Source organism: Moschus berezovskii, chromosome 11 (assembly GCF_049115385.1).
Source record: "Moschus berezovskii isolate FMDL1 chromosome 11, NW_MosBer_1.0, whole genome shotgun sequence".
In the NCBI taxonomy this organism is placed as follows: domain Eukaryota; kingdom Metazoa; phylum Chordata; class Mammalia; order Artiodactyla; family Moschidae; genus Moschus; species Moschus berezovskii.
Window position 1 is genome coordinate 6351 of NC_142470.1, and position 16845 is coordinate 23195.

The 16845-nt window shown below is 46.2% G+C and overlaps 1 long non-coding RNA gene across 1 annotated transcript; it reads right to left on the reverse strand.

Moving 5' to 3' along the window:
- Nucleotides 1–601: 601 nt before the first annotated feature.
- Nucleotides 602–5251, reverse strand: LOC148776059 (uncharacterized). The gene is made up of 3 exons (XR_016038675.1): nucleotides 5060–5251; nucleotides 4646–4702; nucleotides 602–798 (listed from the first exon to the last, which is right to left on the reverse strand). It is a non-coding gene; the product is annotated as an uncharacterized LOC148776059 (long non-coding RNA).
- Nucleotides 5252–16845: the final 11594 nt, after the last annotated feature.

Below are 16845 nucleotides of genomic sequence, written 5' to 3' on the forward strand. Positions count from 1 at the left end.
TTCTCTGAAGATTTGTTAATCATTCAGTTGGGTGAGGTGAATAAAATACTTAAGGATCTAATACATAAAAATGCAATAGGCAAAGCACATAGATATTTTGCTCCCTTTCTCAAAGGATGGAATATTTTGTAATTGCACTGATTTCATATCTTGACTTCATGTACAATTATATATTGATATTTTTAGTTGAAATACAATAGGACTAAAAATATTGATATAATACTAATAAATCATGTTGGTATGTGTGGTTGTCACATAGGATTCACAGAAGATTTAAATTCACAGTCGTCAACGTAAAGGATTAATGCTATTTAGCTTCTTCATGAATCGATACCATGAATGAAGAGCTTTTCTCAACATATTTCACTGAGGGAACTACAAGGATGATAGGTATAGTTCAGTTCAGTTGGGTTCAGTTCATTTCAGTTGCTCAGTCGTGTCGGACTCTTTGCGACCCCATGAATCACAGCACACCAGGCCTCCCTGTCCATCACCAACTCCCGGAGTTCACTCAGACTCATGTCCATCGAGTCGGTGATGCCATCCAGCCATCTCATTCTCTGTCGTCCCCTTCTCCTCCTGCCTCCAATCCCTCCCAGTATCAGAGTCTTTTCCAGTGAGTCAACTCTTCGCATGAGGTGGCCAAAGTATTGGAGTTTCAGCTTTAGCATCAGTCCTTCCAATGCGGATAGGCATAGTACTATGTTTCAACTCATGGATTTCTAAGCATTGCTCACAATACAGATTTCATTTTCATCATTAGGGTTCTTTCAGTGTCCTTGACCAGCATTTGTTTTTCTGTATACAGAAGAAAAAAACTCATGAGTATCAAACTTGTTCACATAAAACGAGTGTATGAATTGTTATCTTCATGACCCAGGGATCAAATCCACATCACTTCCATCTCCTGCACTGGTAGGCAGATTATTTACCGACTGTGCCACCTAGGAATCAATATACATTTCAAGAACCACTGCCATCAGCTTCTACTGTTCATGACCAAAGTAGGAGAAAGAACACTGGAAGAAGTACTCATAAGTGTACTCATAAGAAGTACTCATAAGTCAAGGAACTGTTATACTGGGTACTTCAGTTATTACTGGGACAAGTCAGTTCCTCCAATGATGATGGGTATAACTGAAAAATTATTACAAATGCATGGGATGCGATGTCTACATGATAAATGTGTTCCTCTTATGCTACTGCTTCAGGTATGCTTACTTCAGCATGAAGGACTGCACTTCAAGGGATGCCTGCTATTCCAGCTCAAGCAACAGATAGTGAAGTGCAGATCATTGTCCTTTGTTGAAAATGATCAGCAGTTTGTCAACATATGTAACATGCCAGAGCAACCCTTGGAATGGAACTCTAAAAACAGATTAGGCCCTCTTTTTGCCAAGCCCTGCGATAAAATACAAATCAAAAAAAGAAAAATAGCATCGATTCTGTCAGGACTTCCTCACCTTTTCTTTCTGCATGGCAGGAAGCAGACACTGAGACCAGATGACTGCAGGATTTAATTGTGAGCTAACATTGGGTGGGGTGGAAGCTCATCACTCTAGTAAGAATGTGGCTCAGTTAAACTGTTTGACTTTCATTCACTTCATGTACATAAAGTTCTATAATCCTTCGTTAAGGATTTAAATAAGTTATATTTCTTTACACACTCATAATCTCTTGGCTTACACTAATGTAAATTCCTGGTCCAGCACTTACACAATGAGTGTTACAGGTAGTAATAGTGCATGAATGATGATGAGCAATGATAGGAAGTTTATTTATTCTTGTTCGAATTCTCGATATTTTACAATTTTTTTATAATATACTTACAGATGTGAATATTTTAGTGGCATGTATAAATACATGTTGAGTAGTTTCACACATTGGAGAAGGAAATGGCAACCCACTCCAGTGTTCTTGCCTGGAGAATCCCAGGGACAGGGGAGCCTGGTGGGCTTCCATCTATGGGGTCACACAGAGTCGGACACGACTGAAGTGACTTAGCAGCAGCAGCAGTGCTATGATAACTCACAGTGTTGGCACAATAATTATCATGGCCATTACCTTTTTCATATATTCCTTTTGAGATTCTGTTCCATTATACATTATCATAAGATATTCAATACAGATTCCTAAAATGTATAGTAGGTCCTTGTGGTTTCTTTCATATATCATACTATGTATTTGTTAATAATTCAAACAAAATCTGGTACACAAATATTCATAGCGACATTATTCACAATAGTCCAAAGATAGAACCCATTCAAGTGTCCATCGGTGGGTGAAAGAACATGCAACACGGTATATTCTACAGCTTGAACAGTATTCTACCATACAAAAAAAAAAAAAATTAAAATGGTGCTGCCACTGTGCAAGACATTACAGAAATTACTCCAAAACTAACACATGGAATAAATATATATTTCAATTCTAATTCATGCCATGTACCCAAAAGGTTTGGGAAAAGGGGCTGAAAAAATGCATATTTTTGCAGTCATACTCACAACAGCATGATTCACACTGCCCAACAAACAGCACTCTAAGTGTCCATGGCAGCCAATTCTATAAACAAACTGTGGTATACACACAATGGAATATGATTCGGCCCTTCAAACTCCGTAATTCTGACAATGCTACAATGTGGACAAACCTTATGGTCATTATATTAAGTGAAATAAACCAGACCAAAAAAGGACAAAAGTTCTGTGATTCCACTAATATGAGATATCCAAACAAGTCAAATTCAAAGCCAGAAAAAGCAGAAAGTGATTCCCAGGGATCGAAGAGTTCATGTTTCATGGACCCCAGTTTCCCTTGGGGAAACTAACTTCCCATATCTCCAAAACCAATGATACAAATAATTGGAAGCCATATCCAAACAAATGAATGTAGACATAATTTTACAATTTACACCAACCTCACGCAAACTTCTCAACAGACAAAAGGCAAAACTGTATCTATGTTACCACAGCTTTGCTTAAAACTGTATCTACAGTGCCTCTGTTTTGCTTATGAAATTTAACAACAACAACAAAAAAGAAACACTAAAGTATATCCAAAAAAGGATATAAAACATATATAACATGAACTTTAAAAAATTAGAAACTTAAACTGTGAAAAACCCTATCCGCAAAACTTAAACACAAGCCACAGAAAAATATATTTACAAAATACATATCTGATAAAGGATTGTACTCCAACTATACCCAAAAATGTGGAACAAACAACCTCATTAAAAATGTATAAATCTGAACACCTGGCCAAAGAAAATATACAGATAATAAATAAGCATATTAAAAACAATCAAAATCATATATAATTAGGAAATTACAAACGAAAACAACAGTGAGGTAGCACTGCACACCTATTAGATCCAGTAAACTCAAAAAAGTGGGGGGACAGGGCTTCTCTGGTGGCTCATTGTAAAGAATCTGCCTTACATTGCAAGGCACCCAAGTTCAATCACTTACCCAGGAAGATCCCACATTCCAGAGAAACTTAGCTGGATTTTTCCACAGCTAAACAAGGCTAACCTGTGACCTGAACACTACACGTCTAGCACTTAGTAATCAGCTTTGAAAAAGTGTCCAGACAAAAACTATCACAATTATACACAGCAGCTCTACTTGGAACAGCTAAGAACTTTCAAATAGCAGGATGTCTTCAGTAGATGACTGTATAAACACATTGGGATACATCCAAAGTGAAGGGGAGCAAATGCTACCCCAAAATATACCTCTTCAGCATGATAATTAGTTGGACCTAATTAACTTTTTTATTTTAAGAGGACACATGATCATCTCTGAAACCCAAGTTCAAGACGGTTCTTCTGTGAGTCACATTTACCAGAGAAATCTCATTTCAAAGGAATCCTCTGTATATACCAGATAGAAGGATGACAGTCTTGTGAAACTCTTTCTTTTTATCAATAGGGAAAGCTAAGACGTAAATCTGTACAACAACCATACCCTTCCTTTGGTTTAAATTTTTTTAATATTTATTTGTTTTTTTGTTTTTTTTATTTGGCTGCGCCAGGTCTACCTTCATTGAGGCAAGTCAGATATTTAGCTACAGCATGCAAACTCTTCGTTGTGGCATGGGAGATCTAGTTCTCTGATCAGGGATTAAACCTGGGTCTCCTTCTTTGGCAGTGTCCAGTCTTAGCCACTGGAGAAGGAAATGGCAACCCACTCCAGTGTTCTTGCCTGGAGAATCCCAGGGATGGTGGAGCCTGATGGGCTGCTGTCTATGGGGTCGCACAGAGTCGGACACGACTGAAGCGACTTAGCAGCAGCAGCAGTCTTAGCCACTGGACCACTAGGAAGCCCCTGTTTTGTTTTCAGATGAAGATGGTATCTAAGGTGATGTCCTGGGCCATTTCAGTCACTGACGCAGTTTCCTGAGTTTCTCCAAAGCACGCACGAGGTGCACATTATTGAACTGGTTTGCAAAACAAGTAAAGGTTGTTTGCTACAACACTGTATGCTTACATATATCTAAATGGTAAATGGCATGCTATTTATTTTTAATTACTATGGGGAAAAAAGAATGCAGGATTCGTACATGTTACAACATGAATAAACATTAAAACCATCTTTAGGGGAAAATATCCATATAGAAAAGGCCACCCAGATCCCATAGTCACCATGTCTGCTTTAAATCCATCAAGTTTGCCCAAATAACTGAAAATCTCAGTAACACCCTAAAAAAAGAAAAAAGGATGAGGAAAAGGATGGGAAGAAAAGATATATTCATACAATTGAACAATTGCTGAAAGTGGAAGTGGGACTGTGGATTACATTATAAAGTAGAAACCATATGATTTCCTGATTTTGGAGGTTATGTGCTGGTTCTGCAGGAGAAACCACCCATTTGGATAAAACACATAGAGTATTTTAGATGATGTGGCAAATGTGAGTACTTTTGCCCATTGCTAGGAGTTTTCTGTACATTTTAAATTACTGGAAAGTAAATTATGTTTCAAAACAACCATGTCAATACCACAAAAGAAATTCAGATTAGACAGGCATGAAACTTTCTTATACAGGCCAAGACTTACCCAGACGAAGTTCAAGGGAAGCTGTGATGCTCACTGCCGTTGTAGGAGTCCACATGGAATGAAGAAGTACTGTGGGAAGTCTATTAGGAACCACCAGGCCTTGGGTCCTCTGGATGACCTATTGCAGGAGAAACAGATTTTACAAATAAAATTTTCCACATAACTTCACAAAAAGTTGTTAGACTACATTCAGTAAAGCTGAATCATTTCGGATCAATTTGCAATCATATAAAATATTACAATTTACAATCCCAATCCGTATACAAAAATCACTTGTGTTTCTATACACTAATAACAATCAGAAAAAAAATTAAGAAAATCTCACTTACAATTGCATCAAAAAGAATAAAACATCTAGCAACAAACTTAATCAAGGACATAAAAGACCAGTAGTCAGAAAACTAGAAAGCACTGATAAAGAAACCAAAGAAAACACAAATGAACGGAAAACTATTCCACGCTCATGCACTGGAACAATCACGAAATAAAATGCCCATTCCAACCAAAGCCATCAACAAACACACTGACTGCAGTTACAAAATAATATTCAATGGCATTATTCACAGAAATATTCCTAATATTAGGCTGCTAATATTGGACAGGACCTTAAACAGCCAAAAGGACTCTGAGAAAGAAGAACACAGCTGGAGGCGTCTTCCTCTCCGACTTCAAAGGATATCGCGGAGCTGGAGTAACCCCAGCAGTGAGGAATGGCACGAACACAGACACACGGACTCGAGGAAAGAACAGAGACCCCAGGAACGAACCCACAGGAACGTGGTCAGTTCATGAAAGTCAAACCAGGAATGAGCGAAGAGGAAAGGACAGGTCTCTCAGGAAACAGTGGCAGGAAAACTGGCCACCTACACTGAAGAACATCACTCAAGGTCAGCCTCTAGATCATCCAACGGAAATCGAACTGAAAACCCGCCACTTTGCACAGGAAGCTCTCCCCCACCCCCCCAGTCCTCCAAGATGGACCTCAGGGCAGCGCTTGGCTGGACACAGGAAACTCCGACTTCGTCCTCATTTCTCCCTCTTGCAGCGCCTCCCTGCTGGCGGGCACTGAGGCAAGCCCGCTCCTCTCAGCCTGGACGCAGCCCCGTTTTCCAGAAGCCCGAGCCCTGACGCCCTGAGGAGACAAAGCTCCCCCAGCGGGTCCCGGAGCCCAGTGTGAAGCAAAGCATCCTGCGCCCGCGGGTCAGAGCGGGGTGTGGCGCCCCCTGCCGGCCGCCAGAGAAGAGCGGGCAGCTCCGCGCTCAGAGCCCAGAGGGCTCACCCAGAAGCAGCTCTGCTGGGAGCACTCAGACTGCGAGCCCACACTGAAATGGAGCAGAATAGCTCCACGACCCTCCTCAAAACATGGCTAAGGAACAATCAGCCTGTATGGAATGCAGCCATAAAAAGGAACACATTTGAGTCAGTTCTAATGAAGTGGATGACCCTAGAGCGTATTAAACAGGGAAGTCAGTCAGAAAGAGAAAAACGTGGAATCTGGGAGGATGGTACTGACGAATCTGTTCACACAGCAGCGATGGAGATGCAGACGTAGAGAAGAGACTCACGGACAAGGTGGGGAACAAGAGGCAGCGGGGGAGATGACTGCAGAGGGCAGCCTGGACGCATGCGCACCAACATCTGTAAAGAGACAACCAGAGGGAACCTGCTGTGTGACTCAGGGACTCAAACCAGGGCTCTGTAACAACCTAGAGAGGTGGGATGGGTGGGACGTGGGAGGGAGATTCGAGAGCGAGGGGACACACGTACACCCATGGCTAATTCATGTTGATGTATGACAAATCAAACCAATATTGTAAAGCGATGATCAAAAATAAAATAAATGTTAAAAATAACATATGGAATGAAGTGAACATAAACACAAACTTTGCAACACCTTAATTCCATTTAAAAAACTATAAAAATTTTAGAAAACAACAAAAGATCTACATGACCTTGGTCTGGTGATTAGTTCTAACACACAACCAAAAAGCCAACTTACTGAATTATTAATATAAATTATTTAAAACACTGACTTTTATAATTTTATACATTTACTCTGTGGAGGACCTTACTCGAGAGAACCAAAAGCAAACTGTTAAATGAACCACTGACCACCCACCCTTGCCAGGCAACAGAGAAGAGAAAACCCTTGCAGAAGTTATCTTACAACAGGAGGTCCTGGTAAGGAACAAGGAACTCACAAGCTACCACCAACCAGGATTCTGGAGAGGTCAAAAGGAGATGGGAGACTCCAGTCCAGAGGTCCTACCAACCTCCCAGGATCCTCCTCGCTGGACTCCATCTCGCCTGAGTGATGCGTGTGCCCCCAGGAAGGATCCCAACTCAGAATGACTGGCAAGAGACAAACCAGAAACTAACCCAATGACCATAAAACCTGAGACTGTGAGCCACGTGGCAGAGCAGTTCTCTCCGTTTCCCTCACCTTCCTGCCCTCCGCCCCGGCAGCCCTTCCCAAAAAAGCCTCTTGCTTGGACAGCACTCCTCTCCTCGGACAACTCATTTCCAAGTGTCAGACAAGAACCCACTCTCAAGCCCTGGAAGGGATCCCCCTTCCTCCATCAAAACCAATATCCAGGAGAAAATATCTTCAAAATGCTATCTTGTAGAGAAGGAAATCGGAGAAGGCAATGGCAACCCACTCCAGTACTATTGCCTGGAGAATCCCATGGACAGAGGAGCCTGGTAGGCTGCAGTCCCTGGGGTCGCTAAGAGTCGGACACAACTTCACTGAACGACTTCACTTTCGTGCATTGGAGAAGGACATGGCAACCCGCTTCAGTGTTCTTGCCTGGAGAATCCCAGGGACAGAGGAGCCTGGTAGGCCGCCGCCTATGGGGTCGCACAGAGTCAGACACAACTGAAGTGACTTAGCGGCAGCAGCAGAGAAGGAAATGGCACCTCCTCCAGTATTCTGGCCTCAGAAATCCCAGGGACAGAGGAGCTTGGTGGGCTACAATCCAACAGCAGGGCATTTCTGAGGGGAGGAAACAGTTCCCAGGAAAGTTGAGGCGCTCGCCAAAAGCCCCAGAGCTTTTGATAGCACAGCGAGAACTGTGTCTGAGGATTCCCAGCTGTCAGGCCTCTTGATCCTGGCCTTTTTCACCAGATACATGTGTGGAAAACTAGAATCAAAAATATGTCCTGGTGGCTCCGTGGTAAAGAATCCACCTGCCAGTGCTGGAGATGCAGGTGTGATCCCCAGTATGGGAAGATCCCACATGCTGTGGAGCAACTAAACCCGTGTGCCACAGCTGAGCCTGGAAGCCACAATGCCAAGCTCACATACTGCGACTATGGAAGCCTGTGAGCCTGTGCCCCACAACAAGAGGAGCCACTGCAATGAGAAGACTGCACACCACTAGTTATGGCCCATGCTCACCAGAACTAGAGAAAAGCCCACACACGAAGACCCACACAGTCAAAAATAAATAGTTTTTCTTAAAAATGCATATCTGACAAAGAATCTGTACTCAAATTGTCCAAGAACGCTAGAGCAAACAAGCCCACTCATAATTGGTAATGACTGAAATAGACACCTGGCCACTGAGGGTATACAGATAGTAAACTATCATACAGAAACATCCTCAAGATGCTGGTAGAATGCATGCAGAGCCCCCTTCGGAAGACAGTCTGACAGTTTTTTCAGTAACCACATGGGACAAGCACTGAATTCTATACATGATTAGTGGTGGTAGCCAGGTATCTTACTGAACAGGAAGTTACAGATAAACAAAAGGAAAGGTTATAATATCCATGTCATGGTGGATCAGGTTGGAGACATCATCACAAATTACCTTTAACTGAATATGTTCAAAGTTAAGCTGGAATACATGTATATATTTCCATGTATTGTCAGCTGAGCATATTTAGCTCCTACATGTATGTTTTAAATATCATTCTCTAATAAAAGGGAACAGGAAACGTCCCTGATGGCCCGGTGGTAAAGAATCTGCCTACCAACGCAGGGAACAGGGGTTCAATCCTTGGTCCTAGAAGATTCCATATGCCCAGGGACAACTAAGCCCCCGAACAACTATTGAAGCTTGCATGCTCCAGAGCCCAAGTTCTGCAACCAGAGAAAGCGCTGCAATGAGAAGCCATGGCACAGTAACTAGAGGGTAGCCTCTGCTCACTAAAACCGGACATCTAGCAACAAAGACCCAGCATAGTCAAAAATAATTTAATGTTTAAAAAAAAAGGACAGGGGTTCTTTGAAGAAATGACTGAGACTAGGGGTGAGACTACGCATAGGAGCCGGGGTGACCTTAGAGTGTGAGAGAGTAGAGACGACTGTCAATATATGAGCCGGGGTGACCTTAGAGTATGAGAGAGTAGAGACGACTGTCAAGCTGTCCAAGCTGATAGAAATGATGCTTACACAGTTTTATCTGTATACACTAGCAAATAACAATCTGAAAAGGAATTTAAAAAAACAATTCCCTTTCAATAATGTCAGCATTAATAAAATACTTTGCCATGGATGTAATGAGGGTGACAAGACTGGCATACTGGAAATTACACACGATTGCTGAAAAATATCCTGACTACATGTACAGATACTCCATAGTGATGGAAAGACTTCAGATGGGAATACCACGGAACGCATCCTCAATCTGAAACGAAGATTCAATATGAATTACAAAAGGCTGAAAGGTTGTTGCTAAACCACAAAAGATGCCAGGATTCTTAGCCTCCAGAGGAGAAGAATTCAATCCAGGGCCAGTGACGAAGCTTGATCACTCAGTGGTTTTGTGTCATAAAGTTTTATTAAAGTACAAATGTGATAGAGAAAGCTGCTGACATAGACATCAGAAGGGGGCAGAAAGAGTACGCCCTGCTAATCTTTAGCCAGATGTTATACAGCCACTGCTGCTGCTGCTGCTGCGAAGTCGCTTCAGTCGTGTCTGACTCTGTGCGACCCCATAGACGGCAGCCCACCAGGCTCCTCCATCCCTGGGATTCTCCAGGCAAGAACACTGGAGTGGGTTGCCATTTCCTTCTCCAATGCGTGAAAGTGAAAAGTGAAAGTGAGGTCGCTCAGTCGTGTCCGACTTAATGACCCCACGGACTGCAGCCCACCAGGCTCCTCCATCCATGGGATTTTCTAGGCAAGAGTACTGGAGTGGCTTGCCATTGCCTTCTCCGTATACAGCCACTAGCAGTCTGCTAATGAAAGAAAGGCAACGTCTCAGAGAATGGCACCAGGCCCCTCACCCACAACATGCATTGAGATAACATTGGCAGCAGCTGAGTCAGCCCGGGTCATAAAGTGATTGACATGAATCCTGAAGAAAGGCAGATTTCCAAGCAAATGTATAGTTTCATTAACATAGATTAGGAGAACAAGGTATGAGGAAAACATACTGGTTTGTCTAGTCGGTTCTGAGCCTTAAGGGGGAACCGACCTGAAGACAGAGTCTGGGGTAAATACATAGTACATTAACATAGCTTGAGACAAATATTTCCATAAGAAAAATGCATTGCTTAGCTCAAGGTTTAAGAAAAGTTAAATTCAAGTGGAGCCAGGAGTCGTCATGGCAACACAGAATTTTAAGAGAAGCTTCCTTTTAAATTTGTATCGAGAATGGGAGAAAATGTAACACTAGTTTGTTTCCTCCTGCCTCTTAAGAGAGAGAGATTAAAAAAAAAAAGTCCGACACTTGCAGCCTATTTTCTCTGTCCAGAAACCCCTGGCCCTCCTGCCTGTTACCCTCTCCAGGCCTTTAGGAAGCAATACACAAGCTGACCCTAACATACACGTGGAATGACAATGGACTCCAAGGAGCCAAAACAATCCCGTGAGTCTGCACTTCAAAGGTCCTCTGGTATGCTGTGCTAAGTCGCCTCAGTCACGTCTGACTGTCAGGGCCCGCCAGGCTCCTCTGTTCATGGAAATTTTCCAGGCAAGAATACTGGAGTGGGTTGCCCTGCCCTCCTCCAGGGGATCTTCCCAATCCAGGGATCGAATTCCTGCATTGGCAGGTAGGTTCTCTTGTGGCTCAGCTGGTAAAGAATCTGCCTGCAATGTGGGAGACCTGGGTTCGATCCCTGGGTTGGAAAGATCCCCTGGAGAAGGGAAAGGCTACCCACTCCAGTATTCTAGCCTGGAGAATTCCATGGACTGTACAGTCCATGGGGTTGCAAAGAGTCAGACACAACTGAGCAACCTTCACTTTCACTCACTCTTTACCACTAGCACCACCTGGGGCAAAAGTGCCTCAGTGGAGATCAGGGAAACCCAGTTAAGAGGAGGGACTCAGAGACAAGGACGTTAGGGAAGGAGACTCTTAGCCACACTCAGAGAAGCCCGGCAGGTAGTTCTGCAAGTGGAAGAAGAGGAAGCAGGCTGGAGCTGTGCAGAAGATGAAAGAGGGAACTAAAGCAGGGGCCCCCAACCTCTAGGATCGAATGCCTGATGATCTGAGGTGCAGCTGATGAGATAAGAATAGAAATAAGTGTTCGGTCACTCAGCCATGTCGAACCCTTTGTGACCCTATGGACTGTAGGCCACAAGACTCCTCAGTCCATTGAATTCTTCAGGCAAGAATACTGGAGTAGGCTCTCATTTCCTTCTCCAGGAGATCTTCCCAACCCCAGGATTGAACCCGGGTCTTCCGCATTGCAGGCAGACTCTTTACCAACGGAGCCTCCAGGGAACAGAAATAGAAAGAGTGCACAATAAACGGACTGCACTTGAAACATCCCAAAACCTTCCCCCACCCCTGTCTGTCAAAAAATTTTCTTCCAAAAAAACTCCCGAGGTCAAGGAAGGAACTTCAAGTGTACCCAGCTGTCCCAGGTTGCTGGGTTAGGGAAATGCTGAAGCAGGGGTGTCCCTCCCTTGTGTGGGGTCCTTAACAGACCTCAAATAGCCTTCGTGATGATCAGAGAGATTTGTTTCTCTTTTTTTTTTTAGTATCCTTGTGGGATAAATTTAAAACTTAGCAATTCTGTTATAGTCTTCCTAAGAAAAAGTTTTCTTTCTTTAATGATGCGTGAAGTACCAACTGTGATGATCACTGTTCTAACATACCTCATAGTGTTGCTGACACTATGGATATAATTGTGTGAAATTGAACTTATTCAATCAAAATGATGAAGCATCTGCCTTGTGCCCAGCACTTTCCAAGGGTTGGAGAGTACAATGAAAATACTCCATAAGATGCACAGCTGGTAGGCACATTCTTTAAAAAAGCCTTTTACACTTCCACCAATAGTTTATTCTCAATGTCAACACTTGCCAATGAATGACCATGCTGGGTAGGAAGCTCACTAAAAACCCAGGAGCCAGAGTTCCTGGAACGATATCCCATTCTCCCTTGGACAGTCCTTCACCCTCTCTGGTTCTCTGTTTCCTCATCTGTAAAATCATGGACAACTGACTACAATTCATCCCTGGAACCCAAGCCTATTGAGGGGTAGGGGAAATATTACTCCAAGGCCTGGATGAGAGACCAAATTGAAAGAAAAATATGTCATTGCTGCTTTTCAAACAGACAAATACAACGAAGGAAGGAGCCCCTGGCCCTGCAGGATTTGCCTAGGGGTCTAGTCTGGGAAGTTCTTACACATCAGGAGATGGTGCCGAGCTGGATTTCCACAAACAAGAACATCCATGCAAAGGACAAGCCTGAAGAGCTCTGTGCCCATCAGCCACAGAAAGAGACTGCCTCCCAGAGCCAGCAGCATTTACAAGTGACCTTCGCCAAGTCACTGGGGCACCTCTGGGTTTTCTGTTTCCCTCACTTTTCTGACTCTTTTATTTAAAAAATGCATATTTTTTTCATAGAATGCCACAGTGGAAGGAAAATAGACCTCAATTTGCAAAAAAAAATTGGAGCTTTTTTTTTTTAAATTAAAGCACCACATAATTTAAAAATTTTACATGTTCTAATTATTCAGTTCCAAAACACCACACTTACTGCACAGGGTCCCCATGGAAAGCCCCTGTCTCAGCAGGACAGCCACAGATTCCACCATGAAAGGGCAGCAAGGCGTCCTCCTCCCTTCTTTTCTGCCTGGGTGGCCACCAGGTTTTTAAATTCATGCACCCTACTAAGTTTCTAGGGAGCAATTCGTGGACAGAGTAAGGGTTGTGGAGTCGCATCAGGTGAAATCACCAGGCAGGATAAATCCCCTGGACTTCCGGCAGGCACTAGGCTGCTTGGGAAAACCGCGCGAGAGCTTTATGCGAAGGGGTAAAGTGGTAAAGGCCTTGATCCCAAAGGCAAGGCCTTTCGGCGACCGCCAGGTTAGGGGGCTCCGAGACTGTGCCAACAGAGAGGGCGGGATACGCGTGGTCCCCTGCTCCACCCTGCACCACAGAGCCCCAGTTCCCTTACCTGTGGTCCGCACCCCTCTGCTCCGCTCACTGGATGCCAATCGGTGGGGACACAGGAACCCACGAAATGAGCGTTCCCAGCAGCAATGGAGACCCCTGAGGCCTGGGACCCACTGCCTAGGAGCTCAGAGGAGGCGCGCTCCGCCCCCGATGCGGGCCAGGTGTGCTCCGCCCATACGCCCTCTTCCAGGAGAGGCCCGCAGGCCTCGCTACTGCCGCCAGGTGAAATCCATCCAGGAGCAAATCTACCCCACGGAGACAACCCAAGCTTTTTATCAGCTGTGAAGTGAAGTTGCTCAGTGGTGTCCGACTTTTTGTGACCCTATGGACTGTAGCCTACCAAGCTCCTCCGTCCATGGAATTTTCCAGGCAAGAGTCCTGGAGTGGGTTACCATTTCCTTCTCCAGGGGAATCTTCCCAACCCAGGGATCGAACCCAGGTCTCCCTCACTTCAGGCAGACGCTTTACCATCTGAGCCACCAGGGAAGCCCCATGCGCCGCCACCGCCACCGCCGCCGCTGCTGCTAAGTCGCTTCAGTCGTGTCCGACTCTGTGCGACCCCATAGACGGCAGTCCACCAGGCTCCCCCATCCCTGGGACTCTCCAGGCAAGAACACTGGAGTGGGTTGCCATATCCTTCTCCAACGCGTGAAAGTGAAAAGTGAAGTCACTCAGTCGTGTCTGACTCTTAGCGACCCCATGGACTGCAGCCTACCAGGCTAGTCCATCCATGGGATTTTCCAGACAAGAGTACTGGAGTGGGTTGGCATTGCCTCCTCCGAAAAGACGCTTACGACTTGGAAAGAAAGTGATGACCAAACTAGACAGCATATTAAAAAGCAGAGACGTTACTTTGCCAACAAAGATCCATCTAGTCAAGGCTATGGTTTATCCATGTGTCGTGTATGGATGTGAAAGTTGGACTATATAGAAAGTTGACAGCCGAAGATTTGATGCTTTTGAACTGTGGTGTTGGAGAACATGCTCAAAGGTCACTTAGACTACAAGGAGATCCAACCACTCCATCCTGAAGGAAATCAGGCCTGAATATACATTGGAAGGACTAATGTGAACCTGAAACTCCAATAGTTTGGCCACTTGATCTAAAGAGCTGACTCATTTGGAGGTCACTTTGATTTGCCTGTGAGTGTGGGAGCCCGACCTAGGCACAGGGCCTCAGTGGCAATTGCCACTGAATAATGATATTAAAGCAAGCACATTCCAGCCCTGTGTGACTCTCAGCACGCAACAGACTGGGAAAGCTATCTTGGAGGAAGGAAAGGCAGGAGAGAGAATGTGTTTTTAGGGCTCTCCTCACAGCAGGGATTTGGCTCCTCAGAGGTCAGACCTCCAAGCCTGCTCCGATGGCATCAATTCCCAAGTCAGGGCCGTGTGTCACCCTGCACTTTCCGAGCCTTGCAAACACATTTCTAGGTCAACGCAGTACTGCCCATGGGGAAGGAGGCTGCGGGAGTATGTCTGAGGGGGCCAGGTACCATGCTGGGGTCACCTAGTCAATGGCACCTGGCACCTCCCATGGGCCCCCGGTGAAGAGTGGCAGGCCGGCCCCTGGCTTGCAAAAAAACAGAGTGGGGAGCACAGCGAGCTCTGGCAGAAGGAAGCAAACAGCCACGGGAGGCCTTTGCAAGCAGTTGCTGGGTCACCCCGCGTTAGGGCTCCCTGGGTGAAAAATGACAGTTGGGGCCCCAGGCACGGGCTCCAGGTGGGTGCCAAGGGTGTTCTGGCTGCAGGAGCCGAGCACAATGCAGACAGGCCTAGGCTCACGAGCTCTCTCCTGCAGAGCAAACGTGATGGAACAGCCATGTGGAGGTTGCCTCGATGTGCCCTGGGAGTGTGGGAGCCCTTCCTGGGCTTGGGGCCCCAGGGGCCATTGCTTCTGCAAAATGACCTCGCAGCCAGCGCTTCCCAGGCGGAGGTGGCTCTCAGCTCGCAGGCAGCTGGGGACACTGTCATCCTTGGAGGCAGGAAAGGCAGCCCCAGAGAGTGGGTTTTCAGGCCGCTATGCGCAACCAATGTGTGGCTCCTCAGACGCCAGACCTCCGGGCCTGCTCTCAGGGCCTCAACTCCCGAGTCAGGGCTGGGTGTCAGCCTGCACTCTGCGAGCCCTGCAAACACATTCCTAGGTCAGTGCGGTCCTGACCATGGGTGAGGAGGCTGCGGGAGTGCATCTGAGGGGGCAGGGTGCCATGCCGGGGTCACCTGGCCAAGGGCACCTTGCACCTCCCATGGGACCCCAGTGAGGGGTGGTGGGCCGGACCCTGGCATGCCCGATGCCGGGGCGGGGAGCAAAGCTAGCTCTGGCAGAAGGAAACAAACAGTCAGGGGAAGCCTTTGCAAGCAGTTGCTGGGCTGCCCCGCGTTGGGGCTCCCTGGGTGAAAAATGCGAGTTGGGTCCCCTAGACCCAGGCTCCAGGTGGGCACTCAGAGTGTTCTGCCCACAGGAGCCAAGCATGGGGCAGACAGACCTAGGCTCGCGAGCTCTCTCTTCCACAGCCGTGTGGAAGTTGCCTGGATGTTCCCTGATAGTGTGGGAGCCCTGCATGGGCACAGGGCCCTGGGGGCCATTGCCACTGCCAAATAACCTAGCAGCCAGCGCTCTCAGCCTGGGGTGACACTCGTCCTAGTGTGAGGCTCCTCAGCCACCATACCGCAGAGGCCTGTTCCAAGGACCTCATTTCCCGAGACAGAGCTGGGTGTCAGACTGCACTCCATGAGCCTTGAAACACATTTCTAGGTCAATGCAGTGCTGCGCAAGGGTGAGGAGGCTGCGGGAGTGCGTCTGAGGGGGCCGGGTGCCATCTCGGAAACCCTGACCCTAACCCTAACCCATCTCGGAAACCCTGACCCTAACCCTAACCCTAACCCCTAAATCATAACCCTAAACCTAACCTCTCACCCTAACCTAACCCTAACCAGAAACCCTGACCCTAACCCCCTAACCCTAACTGTTTCCACCCAAACCGGTGTACAGAGTGAATGCAATGTGTTCCTGCCTCTCATGGTATTTTTCACAGAAACAGACCGAACCCTCCTAACACTTGCATGGAGACACAAAGGACCCCAAATTAACAAGCTGACCCTGAGAAAGAATAGGCTGGAGGTATCTCCCTCCCTGAGTTTGCACCGCCTTTGGTGACACTACAATTTCCAAAACAGTCTGTAATTGGCACAGAAACAGGTTCAGGAACCACAGGAACCGGACAGAAAGCCCAGAATCCAATCCACGCGGATGCGGTCCGTCAGTACACGAAAGGGTGCCAAGGGGAGCGCAGCCCCAAAGAAACAGTGCCGGGAAAACGACACCACACGCCAAAGACGGGCCCTGACCATCTACCCCGCACACGACTCACTGAAACAGCTTTCCACACCAAGCCCTTCTGCGTCGCCTGAAGAGGGAGCCCCA